Source organism: Pristiophorus japonicus, chromosome 3 (assembly GCF_044704955.1).
Source record: "Pristiophorus japonicus isolate sPriJap1 chromosome 3, sPriJap1.hap1, whole genome shotgun sequence".
Classification (NCBI taxonomy): domain Eukaryota; kingdom Metazoa; phylum Chordata; class Chondrichthyes; family Pristiophoridae; genus Pristiophorus; species Pristiophorus japonicus.
Window position 1 is genome coordinate 177,988,328 of NC_091979.1, and position 6,000 is coordinate 177,994,327.

Consider the following 6,000-nt stretch of genomic DNA (forward strand, 5'->3'; position numbering starts at 1 on the left):
CACGGTTTGGTGGGCCATGGCCAGGGGCTTAGAGGGGCCTCCCTGAGGGCATTACTGAGTTGGGCACAAATGGTGCACCGCTGGACGCAGAGCTCCAAGTCCGCGTCAATACCAGGCCACCAGACGTGGGATCTGGCTATGGCCTTCATAAGGACGATCCCCGGGTGCTCGCGGTGGAGTTCCTGGACAAACGCCTCTCTGCCTCGCAAGGGCATAACTACTCAGCTGCCCCACATCAGGCAGTCTGCCTGTAGTGACAGTTCATGCATGCGCCTATGGAAAGGTTTGATCTCCTCGGGGCAGGCATCGCGAGCCTCTGCCCAGTCACCAGTTAAAACACATCTTTTGACTCAGGATAATGTGGGGTCGCTGGTCATCCAGGCTCTGATTTGGCGAGCCATCATGGGTGAACCTGTGGATTCAAAGGCATTAATTGCCATGACCATCTCACAGACCTATTCGTCGGACCCTTCCGTGGTCACCAAGGGTAGCCTGCTAAACACGTCGGCACAGTTGTCTGTGCCTGTTCTGTGCCTTATTGTGTAGTCGCAAGACACCAGCATGAGTGCCCACCATTGAATGTGCGCCGAGGCGTTGGCTTTTATTGCCTTGCACGCGGATAGCAGGGGCGTGAGGGGTTTGTGGTCGGTTTCTAATGCAAACTTGGCCCTGAAAAGGTATTGGTGCATCTTTTTGACACCGTAAACGCACACGAGCGCCTCCTTCTCAACCATACCGTACCCGCGCTCCGCCCGCGAAAGTGACCTGGAGGCATAAGCAATGGGTTGTAATTTACCCGCATCACTGACATGCTGTAAAACGCACCCGACCCCATACGCTGATGCATCACATGTAAGAACTAGCTTTTTACCTGGGTCAAAAAAGGCTAAAACAGTGTTGGAGCATAGGAGGTTGCGTACATAGAAACATAGAAACATAGAAAATAGGTGCAGGAGTAGGCCATTCGGCCCTTCTAGCCTGCACCGCCATTCAATGAGTTCATGGCTGAACATGCAACTTCAGTACCCCATTCCTGCTTTCTCACCATACCCCTTGATTCCCCTAGTAGTAAGGACTTCATCTAACTCCTTTTTGAATATATTTAGTGAATTGGCCTCAACAACTTTCTGTGGTAGAGAATTCCACAGGTTCACCACTCTCTGGGTGAAGAAATTCCTCCTCATCTCGGTCCTAAATGGCTTCCCCCTTATCCTTAGACTGTGTCCCCTGGTTCTGGACTTCCACAACATTGAGAACATTCTTCCTGCATCTAACCTGTCTAACCCCGTCAGAATTTTAAACGTTTCTATGAGGTCCCCTCTCATTCTTCTGAACTCCAGTGAATACAAGCCCAGTTGATCCAGTCTTTCTTGATAGGTCAGTCCCGCCATCCCGGGAATCAGTCTGGTGAACCTTCGCTGCACTCCCTCAATAGCAAGAATGTCCTTCCTCAGGTTAGGAGACCAAAACTGTACATAATACTCCAGGTGTGGCCTCACCAAGGCCCTGTACAATTGTAGCAACACCTCCCTGCCCTTGTACTCAAATCCCCTCGCTATGAAGGCCAACATGCCATTTGCTTTCTTAACCGCCTGCTGTACCTGCATGCCAACCTTCAATGACTGATGTACCATGACACCCAGGTCTCTTTGCACCTCCCCTTTTCCTAATCTGTCACCATTCAGATAATAGTCTGTCTCTCTGTTTTTACCACCAAAGTGGATAACCTCACATTTATCCACATTATACTTCATCTGCCATGCATTTGCCCACTCACCTAACCTATCCAAGTCGCTCTGCAGCCTCATAGAATCCTCCTTGCAGCTCACACTGCCACCCAACTTAGTGTCATCCGCAAATTAGGAGATACTACATTTAATCCCCTCGTCTAAATCATTAATGTACAGTGTAAACAGCTGGGGCCCCAGCACAGAACCTTGCGGTACCCCACTAGTCACTGCCTGCCATTCTGAAAAGTCCCCATTTACTCCTACTCTTTGCTTCCTGTCTGACAACCAGTTCTCAATCCATGTCAGCACACTACCCCCAATCCCATGTGCTTTAACTTTGCACATTAATCTCTTGTGTGGGACCTTGTCGAAAGCCTTCTGAAAGTCCAAATATACCACATCAACTGGTTCTCCCTTGTCCACTCTACTGGAAACATCCTCAAAAAATTCCAGAAGATTTGTCAAGCATGATTTCCCTTTCACAAATCCATGCTGACTTGGACCTATCATATTACCTCTTTCCAAATGCACTGCGATGACATCCTTAATAATTGATTCCATCATTTTACCCACGACCGATGTCAGGCTGACCGGTCTGTAATTCCCTGTTTTCTCTCTCCCTCCTTTTTTAAAAAGTGGGGTTACATTGGCTACCCTCCACTCCATAGGAACTGATCCAGAGTCAATGGAATGTTGGAAAATGACTGTCAATGCATCCACTATTTCCAATGCCACCTCCTTAAGTACTCTGGGATGCAGTCCATCAGGCCCTGGGGATTTATCGGCCTTCAATCCCATCAATTTCCCCAACACAATTTCCCGACTAATAAGGATTTCCCTCAGTTCCTCCTCCTTACTAGACCCTCCGACCCCTTTTATATCCGGAAGGTTGTTTGTGTCCTCCTCAGTGAATACCGAACCAAAGTACTTGTTCAATTGGTCCGCCATTTCTTTGTTCCCCGTTATGACTTCCCCTGATTCTGACTGCAGGGGACCTACGTTTGTCTTTACTAACCTTTTTCTCTTTACATATCTATAGAAACTTTTGCAATCCGTCTTAATGTTCCCTGCAAGCTTCTTCTCGTACTCCATTTTCCCTGCCCTAATCAAACCCTTTGTCCTCCTCTGCTGAGTTCTAAATTTCTCCCAGTCCCCGGGTTCTCTGCTATTTCTGGCCAATTTGTATGCCACTTCCTTGGCTTTAATGCTATCCCTGATTTCCCTTGATAGCCACGGTTGAGCCACCTTCCCTTTTTTATTTTTACGACAGACAGGAATGTACAATTGTTGTAGTTCATCCATGCGGTCTCTAAATGTCTGCCATTGCCCATCCACAGTCAACCCCTTCAGTATCATTCGCCAATCTATCCTAGCCAATTCACGCCTCATACCTTCAAAGTTACCCTTCTTTAAGTTCTGGACCATGGTCTCTGAATTAACTGTTTCATTCTCCATCCTAATGCAGAATTCCACCATATTATGGTCACTCTTCCCCAAGGGGCCTCGCACAACGAGATTGCTAATTAATCCTCTCTCATTACACAACACCCAGTCTAAGATGGCCTCCCCCCTAGTTGGTTCCTCGACATATTGGTCTAAAAAACCATCCCTTATGCACTCCAGGAAATCCTCCTCTACCGTATTGCTTCCAGTTTGGTTAACCCAATCTATGTGCATATTAAAGTCACCCATTATAACTGCTGCACCTTTATTGCACGCACCCCTAATTTCATGTTTGATGCCCTCCCCAACATCACTACTACTGTTTGGAGGTCTGTACACAACTCCCACTAACGTTTTTTGTCTTTTGGTATTCTGCAGCTCTACCCATATAGATTCCACATCATCCAAGCTAATGTCCTTCCGAACTATTGCCTTAATTTGCTCCTTAACCAGCAATGCTACCCCACCTCCTTTTCCTTTTATTCTATCTTTCCTGAATGTTGAATACCCCTGGATGTTGAGTTCCCAGCCCTGATCATCCTGGAGCCACGTCTCCGTAATCCCAATCACATCATATTTGTTAACATCTATTTGCACAGTTAATTCATCCACTTTATTGCGGATACTCCTTGCATTAAGACACAAAGCCTTCAGGCTTGTTCTTTTAACACCCTTTGTCCTTTTAGAATTTTGCTGTACAGTGGCCCTTTTTGTTCTTTGCCTTGGGTTTCTCTGCCCTCCACTTTTCCTCATCTCCTTTCTGTCTTTTGCTTTTGCCTCCTTTTTGTTTCCCTCTGTCTCCCTGCATTGGTTCCCATCCCCCTGCCATATCAGTTTAAATCCTCCCCAACAGCACTAGCAAACACTCCCCCTTATTGAAGACGCGTTCTTGGGCGTCTCCCCAAAACCAATCGCACCCCTTTCTGAGTAGTACGTGGAGAGACACCAGCAGCATGCTCAAGTTCTGCATAAAGTTCCCAAAGTAATTGAGTAGCCCGAGTTCTGAGACATTCCGGGGCCTGGGTGCCAGACGAATTGCTTCGGTTTTGGATTCTGTAGGGCGGATTCAGTCAGCGGCAATCCTTCTGCCCAAAAATTCAACCTCAGGCGCGAGAAACAGACACTTGGATTTCTTAACTCTTAGGCCTACCCGAGCCAATCGACTTAGTACTTCCTCCAAATTGCAGGGATGGGAGTTGGTGTCCCTGCCCGTGATGAGTATGTCATCTTGAAACACAACCGTCCCCGGGATGGACTTGAGCAGACTCTCAATGTTGCGCTGGAATATAGCAGCTGCCGACCTGATGCGAAATGGGCATCGATTGGACATAAAAAAGCCTCGATGTGTGTTGATGGTGGTGAGTAGCTTAGACTCTTCGGTCAGTTCTTACGTCATATACGCAGATGTGAGATCTAGTTTCGAGAAAAGTTTTCCTCCAGCCAATGTGGGCAGCTGGTATTGGTCCTGTAGGGAGACTCTGTTTATGGTAGACTTGTAATCCACCCAGATTCGTACGGATCCATCAGGCTTCATGACGGGGATGATGGGACTTGCCCAGTCGCTAAATTCCACGGGTGAGATAATGCCTTCCCGCAGAAGCCAGTCCAGTTCATGTTCAATCTTTTCCCTCATCACATAAGGCACAGCTCTAGCCTTGTGATAGACCGGTCTGGCATCCTGTGTGATGTAGATTTTAACTTTAGTCCCTTTGAAGGTGCCCACACCTGGCTGAAAGAGATGTTCAAAAAGGCTTAGAACTGTTGAGCAGGAGGTCCGTTCCTCTGACGACATGGCATGAACATCATCCCATTTCCAATTTAGTTTTGCCAGCCAGCTTCTCCCCAACAGTGCTGGGAGATCTCCGGGGATAATCCACAGGGGAAGTCGGTTCACCATCCCTTTGTGTGTGACTGAGAGCATGGCGCTGCCAAGGACTGGGATGATTTTTTTGGTATCGGCCCTTAGTTTGGTGTCGATTCTTGTGAGTTTTGGTCTGTTGCTTTTGTGCGGCCACAGCTGTTCAAATTGTTGGACGCTCATGAGAGATTGACTAGGTCCCATGTTCAGTTCCATGTTGACGGGTGTAGGGCCCTCATCATTATTGGAGGCGTCTTGTTGTAAGAACAATGGACAGTGATCGTGTTGACCCGCTGTACCCTGGCATCCCGGGCACTGTCCCCACCGTCTTCTGGTCCGCTTTCCGACCCTTCCGATTCGTATACCAGCCGAGCTGCTGTTTCTCTGCACATGCGAGCCAGATGCCCTGTACAGTTGCAGTTTCTGCAAACAGCATGCTGAAATCAACACCCCCTTGTTGCGTGCCTTCCCCCACATCTCCAGCACAGACCGCTTCCATTGTTTCCGAAGGATGAGCTGCGTCTAGCTGATCTCTCTTGAGCTTCTCTCAGTCTGCAGTTGATTGCTCGCATTGTGGGTTGATGAGGTGTGAACGGCCGTTCATGTGGCCCTTGATGGCTTCTGGTGCCACTGCCTGCTGTTGAAGGCGTGCTCTCCTGCCTTTGTCTGTGTGTGGGGGTAGCCGCTTGTTTCACGCTGTGAACCCCTTGTTTCGTTAGTTGTCGTACCCGCAGTATAGATCAACCTCGTTTCTTCTTCTCCTGTCAAGAATGTCTGTGTGACCAGTGCTGCTGCCTCTAGGGTCAAGTTCTTGGTCTGTATAAGCTTTCGGAATATGCCTACATGGCCTATTCCTTCAATAAAAAAGTCTCTCAGTACTTTTCTCCTTAGTTCATTGGAGAACTCACATAAACTAGCCAGCCTCCGAAGTTCCGCCACAAAGTCGGGTATGCTCTGGCCCACACAGCG